The sequence below is a fragment of the Mirounga angustirostris genome, unplaced genomic scaffold (assembly GCF_029215605.1).
Source record: "Mirounga angustirostris isolate CCGP_5_RB_7025 unplaced genomic scaffold, mMirAng1.0.hap1 SCAF_8, whole genome shotgun sequence".
Classification (NCBI taxonomy): Eukaryota; Metazoa; Chordata; class Mammalia; order Carnivora; family Phocidae; genus Mirounga; species Mirounga angustirostris.
Window position 1 is genome coordinate 95,353,364 of NW_026991716.1, and position 10,268 is coordinate 95,363,631.

The following is a 10,268-nucleotide window of genomic DNA, read 5'->3' on the forward strand; positions in this document are numbered from 1 at the left end:
ACCATGAACATTGCTTACTGGGCTGCAAATAGCAGTACACACACACACACACACACACACAAATTATTCATAACAGCATAACAACATAAGGAGGAATACTCATGACTATTTCAGTCTTCATTTCTATAACTGGTCACATGGTTGAAGCTAGTATTTATAAAATTACCTCCTTCCACTATCCATTCCATACTCCCTTTGCCTTCAGCAAGCACCTCAGCTGGTCATGGTCCTTTATCTGGTGGGGTGACCCAAACCTTCATTCATGAAGGGCCTGGGCCATTAGCAGTCCTACCTGGATTGGGTTGTTGTACTACTGACCTTAATCACAGGGAATCATAATAGTCAGATGCCCTAAAGGATCTCCTATATTCCAAATATACTTTTCCCTCCATCCATAGTGGATGACTAGCCCAATTTCCCCTTGGTAGTCAAGATCAATCACCCCAGTCAACACCATAACCCCCTTCTTTGCCTGTTGATTCAGAGGTATAAGTACCCCAAAGTGGTTGGGTAGCAGTCTTTACTTCCAGTTCAAAAAGATCACTGTGTCTCCTGATGGAAGCATTCCTCCTTCTGGAATGACTAAGACTTCTAGACCAGCAGAGGCTAAGCTGTGGGAATAGGAAGCAAAAATTTTGCTAGTGGGTCACTAGGGGTAATAGTGAGCCGTGCCATTCCCACTTCCACCCCTTGATTCCTGGATCTGTGAATCCTGACTATGAGAGAAAGAGCACCATATACTGAATGCTGATTCAGCCTTCTGGGAAACTTGCCCCAGCTCTGCAAGGTATTACCACCTACATAGCACTATAACTGAGTCTTCAAAAGGCCATTCCTCTGCTGTTTCAGGATGAGTGGGGAACTTGATAAGAACAGTGAGTTCCATAAGCATGGGCCCATTGCCATACTTCTTTTGCTAGGAAGTGAGTTCCTTGATCGGAAGCAATGCTGTGTAGAATAATATGACGGTGGATAAAGCATTCTGTAAGTCCACAGATGGTAGTTTTGGCAGAAGAACTGTGTGCAGTGAAGGCAAATCCATATCCAGAGTAAGTGTCTATTTCAGCAAGAACAAAACATGCCCCTTTCAAGATGGAAGGAGTCCAATGTAATCAACCTGCTACCAGGTGGCTGGCTGATCACCCCCAGGCAGCGATGTCATATCAGGGACTTAGTGTTGGTCTCTGCTGCTGGCAGATTGGACTTGCAGCCATCGCCATAGTCAGGTTGGCCTTGGTGAGTGGAAGTCCATGTTGCTGAGCCTGTGCATAACCTCCATCTCTGCCACCATGGCCACTTGGTTCATGAGTCCATTTGGAGATGACAGTGGCGGCTGTGGAAAGAAGCAGGTTGGTATCCACAGAATAGGTCATCCCATCAACTCAGTTATTAAAATCCTCCTCTGCTGAGGTTGCTCTTTGGTGAGCATTCACATGGGACACAAATATCCTCACATTTTTTGCCCATTCAGAGAGGTCTATCCACATACCTCTTCCCCAAATTTCTTTGCCACTAATTTTCCAATCATGTTCCAAGTCCCTGGCCATTCGACCAAACCATTAGCCATAAATCAGTATATAATCACACATCTGGCCATTTCTCCTCCCAAGCAAAGTGAACAGCTAGGTAAACTTCTACCCAATAGGAGGATTTCTCTTCACCACTGTTCTTCAGGAATTTCACAGGAAGGGGCTGTAGAGTGGTAGCTGTTCACTTTCAGGTGGTTCCTGTATACCATATAGAACCATCTATAAACCAGGCCCAAATCTTCTCTTCCACTGATCATAAGGACCCCCCATCAGTCCATAGGTGCAGGCGGGGAAAGAGAAGGCAGTGTAGCAGGAGTGGGCACTATAGGCATTTGGGCCACTTCTTCATGTATCTTAATTATGTCTTTAAGACCTGCCTATACCCAATCACATCCATTCCACTTACATTTGATGATGGAGTACTGCTATGCATGCTCAACTTTATAGTTCTGTGGGTCAGATAACACCCAGTTCATGTGGGGCAGCTCAGGTCACATGGTAACTTGGCAGCCCGTATTAAGTCTTCAGTCTCTACTAAGGCTTAGTAGCAAGCCAAGAACTGTTTCTCAAAAGGAAAGCAGTTATCTTCAGAGGATGGCAGGGCTTTCCTCCCAAATCCTTAGGACCTGTCAAAGTTTCCAAAGAGCATCCCTATGCCACTGACACTTCAAGTATCAGTGGATCTACTGGATCATGTGGTCCAAGAGGCAGAGCAGCTTACACAGCAACCTGGACCTGTTGCAGAGCCTTCTCTTGTTTTTAGACCCACTCAAAACTAGTAGCTTTTCAGGTCACTCAGTAAATGGGCCAGAGTAACACACCCAAATGAGGAATACATTGCCTCCAAACTCCAAAGAGGCCCACTAGATATGCCTCATTTTTGGTTGTAAGAGGGGCCAGATGCAATCATTATCCTTCACCTAGAAGGGATATCATGACATGCCACACTACTAGACACCTAGAAATTTCACTAAGGTAGAGGGTCCCTGAATTTTTGTCAGATTTATACAACCCTCTGACATGCAAAAGTCTTACCAATAAATCTAGAGTAGTTGCTACTCCTTGATCACCAGGTCCAATCAGCATAATGTCATCAGTGTAATGGATGAATATGATGTCTAGTGGAAGGGAAAAGCTATCAAAATCCCTGCAAACTAAACTATGACACAAGGCTGGAGAGCTGATATACCCCTGAGGAAGGAGAATGAAGGTGTATTGCTGGCCTTGCCAGCTACAAGTAAATTGTATCTAATAGACCTTACAGACAGAGACAGAAAGAAGGATTTGCCAGATCAATAGTTGCACAACAAGTAACAGGGGATGTACTAATTTACTAAGACAATGAAACCACATCTGGTACAGCAGCTGCAACTGGAGCCACCACCTGGACAAGCTTAGAGTAGCCCACTGTCATTCTCCAAGACCCATCTGTCTTCTGCACAGGACAAACAGGTAAGTTAAATAAGGATGTGGTGGGAATCACCATCTTTGCAACTTTCAAGTCCTTGATGGTGGCACTAGTCTCTGAAATCCCTCCAGTAATGGGATATTGCCTTTGGCTTACTATTTTTCTAGGTAGAGGCAGTTCTAGTGGCTTTCACTTGACCTTTTCCACCGTAATAGCCCTCCACAGATCAGCCAACCAATGTGGGGATTCTGCTAGCTGCTGAGTAGATCTATTCCAATTATGCATGCCAGAACTGGAGAGATAATCACAGTGTGGGTTTGGGGATCTATTGGGCCCACTGTGAGACAGACCTGAGCTAATACTCCATTGATCACCTGACCTCCATAAGCCCTGACTCTGCCTGGTGGCTCATATGATTATGGAGGTTGAAAAGTCCCACCGTCTGCACTCTGCAAGTTGAAGACCCAAGAAGGCCAGTGGTGTAGTTTGAAGGCCTAAGAGCCAATGGTATAGATTCCAGTTTCAGTCTGAAGGCCTGAGAACCAGGAGCACCAAGGGTAGGAGAAGACTGATGTCCCAGCTCAAGCAGTCAGGCAGAGAGAGAGAGAGAGAGATGGAGGGCAATTCTTCCCTTCCTGTACCTTTTTTGTTCCTCTCAGGCCCTCAGTGGATTGGATGATGTCCACCCATTGGGGAGGGCAATGCAATCTACTTTGTTGAGACTACTGCTTCAGATGGTAATCTCTTCCAGAAACATCGTCACAGACACAACCAGATATGGTGTTTAACTAGATATCTGGGCATCCCATGATGCTGACTACTAAATTATCACAAGTGGTTACTTTTGAAGGGATGTAAAGCAGGAGGAGCATGAGAGAGCCTTCTGGAGCATTGTAAATATTCTATATCTTGATCTGAGTGATAATTAAATGTATGTGTAGTTTGTAAGCTATACAAGTATGTTTTATACAGTTTACTGTATATAAATTATACCTCAAAAAGGAAGGAAGGAAGGAAGAAGGGAAGGAGGGAGGGAGGGAGGAAGGGAGGAAGGGAGGAAGGAAGGAAGGAAGGAAGGAAGGAAGGAAGGAAGGAAGGAAGGAAGGAAGGAAGGAATAAAGGGACAGAGGGAGGGAGGAAAGAAGGAAGGAAGGAAGGAAGGAAAGGAGGGAAGGGAGGGAGGGTGCAATGAATGTGTATGGGCTTCAGAATCAGGCAGAACCAGCTCAAATTCTGACCATTTGCTAACTGTGTGACCTTGGACATACTATTTCACCTTTGAACTGCAGTCCCTCCAAGTATAAAATGGGAAGTCTAATATCTCTAACTTGTGAAATGTTAAAGAGGTAGTACATGTAAAAAGCACCTACTCTATGTAGGTGTTCAATAGATGTTAGTTTCTTTCTCTCCCCTCAGGTATCTTCTTTTCTTTTTTAAGTCACCTCCTAAGAGATCTCATCAACTACCATAGTTTTAAATATGCTGGTAACTCCCAAATTTATACTTCCATTCTGGTCCTGCCCCTAAACTCTAGGCTCATATATCTAACTGCACCCTCAACATCTCCCCTTGGGTCTCTAATAGGCATCTCAAATTGAACACGCTGAACACTTCTGTTTATTTGTACCTCCCACCCTCCAACTAAACCTTCTCCCCGATCAGAGTTCTCCCGAGCATAGCAGCTCCATTCATCCAGATGCTCAGACCACAAACCTTGGAGTCAGTTTTACCTCCTCTTTGATTTTCACATTCCATATATGATCCATTAGCCAATCCCATAGTTATATATATACAGAATCCAAATATGTACAGAATCTGGCCACTTCTTAGCCCCTCCACCACCCTCATCTAAGCCTCAGATCATTGCAATGCCCCACTGAGTACTGTCTTCCTTTTTGCTTTCTTGGCCTTCCATTCAGTTTATTTTCCATACGGCAACCAGAGTAAAATCAGATCATATTATTCCCTTATTCTCCCCTCTCTGATAGCTTCCCATTGCACTTAGTACAAAATCTAAAATCCTTAACATTTTTGTTTTATTTTTTATTTTTTATTTTTTTTAAAGATTTTATTTATGTATTTGACAGAGAGAGACACAGTGAAAGAGGGAACACAAACATGGGAAGAGGGAGAGGGAGAAGCAGGATTCCCACGGAGCAGGGAGCCCGATGTGGGGCTCGATCCCAGGACCCTGGGATCATGACCTGAGCCAAAAGCAGACGCTTAATGACTGAGTCGCCCAGGCACCCCAAAATCTAAAATCCTTATCATGGCCCCAGATCCTAAATGATCTGACCTGGGTCTATATCTCTGACCTAATCTTCTCCCACTCTCCTTCTTGCTCATTGCACCCAGCCACACTGGCCCTCTTGCTGCTCCTTACACAGATCAAGCACACTGCACTTCTTCCACGCTCCACTCAAGACTTTTGCATCTGCTCTTCCCTCTGCCTAGAATATTCTTCCCCCAGATATTCACATGGGTTGTAATTCCCTCACTTTCCTCAGCCTTCAAGTGCCACCTGCTCAGAGAGGCCTAACCACACCACTCTATATAAAATAGTAGACTTTGATCCTCCCTGTTTAAAAAATTTTTTTTCAAAAAAAAATTAAAAATTTAAAAAATAAAATTAAAAATGTTTTTTCTTCATAGTATATAACACCTCTGTACATTAGGGTATGTATGTGTGTACTCTATCTCTCCCAGTTGAGTATAAGTTCCATGAAGGCAAGACCTTTGTCTCATTCCCCATTCTTTCTCCTCAGTTTGGGAGCTGTACTGACATATTGTAGGCATTTAATAAATATGCCTTGAATGAATGAATGAATGAATGAATGAATTGTGCAGATTTGGGGCAGCATCAATTTAAGGTCACTAACCTCTGAGCATTCCTTGGTGATCTGTTTCATGCCCCCATGGACAGACCTCTTCCAGATGCCTCTTCTAACATTTCCCCCCTGTCTTCAGTCTCCTTTCCAGTCCTGCAGTTCCTCACTTGTTATCAGCAAAAGAATTTGCTACCTGCTTTACAGGGAACCAGCAAGGTCACCCAAGGAGAACTCCATACCAACAAACGCACCCACATCTGCTTCCCCCTGTTCTGGCTTGCCTTCTGTCTCAGCAGAAGAGGTCCCGCTACCATCTCCCCTCCCCCGGCCTTCACCAAGGATCTTGTGCATCAATTAACTCTCTGTGGTTGGCTCTTCAGTTTCTCCTGCTCTAGGGCCAGTTTTCCTCCAGCATTTGAACATTTTCAAGTCTCCCATTTTAAACATCCCAGGGCTTGGATGAGGGTGGGCCTCCTGCACACCATCAGGCTTGGCTTGGCTGAGGGACTGAGTCTGAGGGTCCAGGTCAGAGGTCTTTGGGACCTGAGCAGTGCGGGCTGAATTACCATGAGCAGGCCAGAGGTCACCTCCATCTTATGACCTAGTGCGGTTCTCTGCCCTACCTGTGGGCTCAGATGGCTAAGGGGCCAACATGTCTGTGCCCAAGCCCAGCAGGTCAAACACCAGCATGTGCTTGGCATGGCCTAAAGCCTAGTTCTCAGGCCTGGCTGTTCACCAGAAAGCTCCCAGAGTAGTTCTCAAAAATATACATTCCCAGGTCACACCTCCCCCGCCCCCCCCAAATTCTGATTTATTAGGTCTGGAGCTATATCTTTTTTAAAAGCTCCCCAGTGATTGTGATGTACAGTCAGTATTGGAAATCTAGATCTGTGTGTTTCAATCCTGGATGCACATTAAAATCACCAAAATGAGGGTGGAGGGTACTTTTAAAAAATATTGATGCCTGCTATCCCCACCCAAGAGCTTCTAATTCTTTTGGTCTGTGGGTAGACATACGTATTAAATTTTTGTTTTGTTTTGTTTTTTTCCCATGCACAGTCAGGGTTGAAGACCTCTGGTCCAGACAATCAAATGGAATTTTTGTTCAAGGAAGTTAACTCACATCTGAGTGGGTGCAAAAGTAAGGGAAGCCATGGGAGAAGACCAGACATACTAAAGGGGCCATCAGCGGGCTCGGTGGACAGCAGGATACAGGCGTCAATGTGGGAGGGGCAAAATGGGACAAGATATCAAGCTTACCCAGAAAGCTTTCTGCCAATGCAGTTTCCTGACACCAGGCCCATGTTTTTTATCTTTCTCTCATTCCTCTCCTAGTAGGAACCAAATCCGAGGCACAACCGGCTGGAGGCTGCAGAGACCACAAACGCAGGGAAGAGACATAGCTTCATCTCTTCCCTTACCAGAGGACACGCACTCCTTCCTGGTCCCAGCCCAGTAGAATAATGCCAGTGGGATTTGCAGGCCTTGATGAGGGCACTGACATACTGGCTCCGCTCCTAAGAAAATTTTCTTTGCCCTATGCCTTCTGGCTGCTTAAATCATTCAATTGCCTGAGAATCCAGGCCATGAAAGTATTCTCTGTGGTATACTCAAGCTGCGAGATATTAGTAGTAGATAGACTTTCACAGTTTTTAAGGAAAATCAATTAGAAAGCTAACAAAAGAGCTTGTTGAAGAAGGCTTAGTAGTTTTTTTTTCAAATTTAAGCTGGGATAATCTGTCTATAATGTCACATTGATAGTTTACTCACCCAGCGATTCCACAAAAGTGTATTGAGTACCAGGCTTGGTGTTTGGAGTTGGGTAGAAAATGTTAAATGAATCAGACATGTTCCTGCCTACATGGAGGTTATAGTTTAGGACAGGGCAAACTGTAGCCCTGATGCCAAATCTGGCCCTCTGCCTGTTTTTGTAAATAAAGTTTTATTGGAACACAGCCATGGCCATTTGTTTACAAATTATCTCACTGCCCTCTGACTATAGTGGCAAAGTTGAGGAATTGAGCGGTTGCAACAGAGACTGTATGGTCTGCAAAACCTAAAATCTTTATTACTAGGCCCTTAACAGGAGCAGTTTGCCAACCCCTAGTCTAGTGGATAGTTTCCCATCTCAAGGATCCACTTATATTTTATAAGCTGACTTTGAGAGTTTTTGGTTGAAAGGAGAGAATCTACTTAAATGGGCTCAAGGAGAAAGGAGGATTATGATAAAGTATTTCTCCATGGAATCCATGGACAGGAAATTAAATACAGGCATTACTCCTACAGCATGAGCTTTTGCCATACAAAATGGCCATAACTCAAGTCTAGTAATTAAAGAACATAATCTGCATTACTAAGAATATCATTGGTTAGGGGCGCCTGGGTGGCTCAGTCGTTAAGTGTGTGCCTTCGGCTCAGGTCATGATCCCGGGGTCCCGGGATCGAGCCCCGCATTGGGCTCCCTGCTTTGCGGGAAGCCTGCTTCTCCCTCTCCCACTCCCCCTGCTTGTGTTCTCTCTCTCGTTATGTCTCTCTCTGTCAAATAAATAAATAAAATCTCTAAAAAAAAAAAAAAAGAAAAGAATATCATTGGTTATAACATCTCAACCAGGAACTAATAACATATTCAGGAGCTAGCACTAATATAAGAAAAACTGTTGCCCAAGAAACACAGAGCTTTGTTTGGATAGTTTTGACTTTGTTTATCCTAACAATAGGTGATAACAATGGTAAAGGAGATAAGGATATATAAAATGTCCCCTACTGGTAATAAGAAAGAATGGATAAGATTTTTAGGCAAAAGCTAAAAGTCACCAAATGCTGGATTTGCCCCATGATGTTTAGATTTTACTCTTACAGCCATAAAAAGCATTCTTTTATTAAAATTACTGCAGGAAAAATAACTTCTTTTGGGGAAAATCTTAAACTCTCCAGCCCCTATCCATTCTCCCTCCTTAATACAATGATTTTTAAAAAGCAGTCATTAAAAATGTGAGGTTTCTGAGGAATGCAGAATTGACCGTCCAGTCAGACCTCACGAGAAGTGGAACTGGGTCAGGATCTGAAGTCATTCTCGATGCTTCCCCAGAAGTACATGGCCCCTTGGGCTTCCTCCTCTGCTCTTCTCTGCTTCCTCTCTCGCCTGGCTTCTTCTGTCCTGAATAACCTGGACTGTGGGCCCAAGCCTGCATGTCTCCAGAGCCTGCCATTACCAGGAAACAGTTTTAGAATCCCGTAGTATAAATTCTTAAGAATCTGACTGGCTTAACTCAGTTTATAGTTGGATCCTTTTAGCAGAGCCTGCTAAAACCTTAACCTTTACATTGTCACCAAGCCAAACAACTGCCATTTCCAGCTTCCCTTGAGTCTCAGCGTAGGCCTGAGGCTAAATCCTATGCAATGAGATAGAAGCAAAAGTGTTGCCTCAGTCTTCTGGGACGTTCCCTTAGGGTTAGATGTGATGACGTGATGGCCAAGAGCCCAAGAGCCACACCCTTGAAGTAGCAGAGCGTGAGCAGGAAGAGCTTGGGGTACTGACTGAAGTCCCCACGCCAGCCCTGGAATGCCTACATCCAAGCTTCTTTTATGTGAGAGAGAAATGCATGCCCATCTTGTTTATGCAACTATTTGGGGGAGTTTCTGTTACTTGCAACTGAACCCAAACTAACTAATCATTTCCTCTGATCCAATAAGCTGTGACCAGAGAGGCAGGGCATGGGGGATACTGCCCAGATAGTGAACCCCCAGATCTGAGCAGATTTCCCAGGAAAGTGGGCTTGGGCAGAGAAGGCAAACGATTTGGAGTATTTCCAACACTGGCTGAGGTCCATTGCCAGACCACTCGGGTTTGTAAGGAAGGAAAATACTAGGATACATATAAAATTGGAGGGTAGGCTGATATCCTAGAATTCGCACCAAGGTAAAAATTATAATTCAAGGGAAACAGGCTCTGAGTAGTGGAATTATGGGTAGCGTAGCTGCAGGCCAGGTCGGCGGGTGCCCTGAGCAGATGGAAGTCAATTGTTCCACTAATAATTGAAGAAACATTGGTTACATTCTTTCAGAGATCTGGTTAACTCATTCCCTTTGGCCACTTAGGGCTGTAATTTATAGGTAGCAAAGTCACTTAGGATAATAAAGCCCCCAGGCCTGGTAGCAAACTGCTGAGATTTTTCAAGAAGAAAGAGACCACTTAAACATCTCATTGGTTTTTCCAGGGTGAATGATACCCAGAGGAAACAGGTTTCAAATGTGTCTCCATCATTCACACCCTCAAGAAGAAAGATGAGAGGAACCAAGCAAAACTACTGAAAGTGCTACATTCATTTCAAATATCTGACAAGTGAGGAGAGTTCAGGTCCCACCGTTATTTTCTTCCTTTTCTCTAAGAGCTCTTAATGGATTGAGAAAAAATTAGTTCAAATATCTGTTGGTTTGAATGCATCTATTCAATAAAAAGAAGAATAGATGTCACTGTTAAAAATAGCCTTTCTTCTATACAAG

General features: G+C 44.1%; 1 pseudogene; it reads right to left on the bottom strand.

Moving 5' to 3' along the window:
• Window positions 1-606: 606 nt before the first annotated feature.
• On the bottom strand, window positions 607-4,703 carry LOC123836495 (uncharacterized; annotated as a pseudogene).
• Window positions 4,704-10,268: the final 5,565 nt, after the last annotated feature.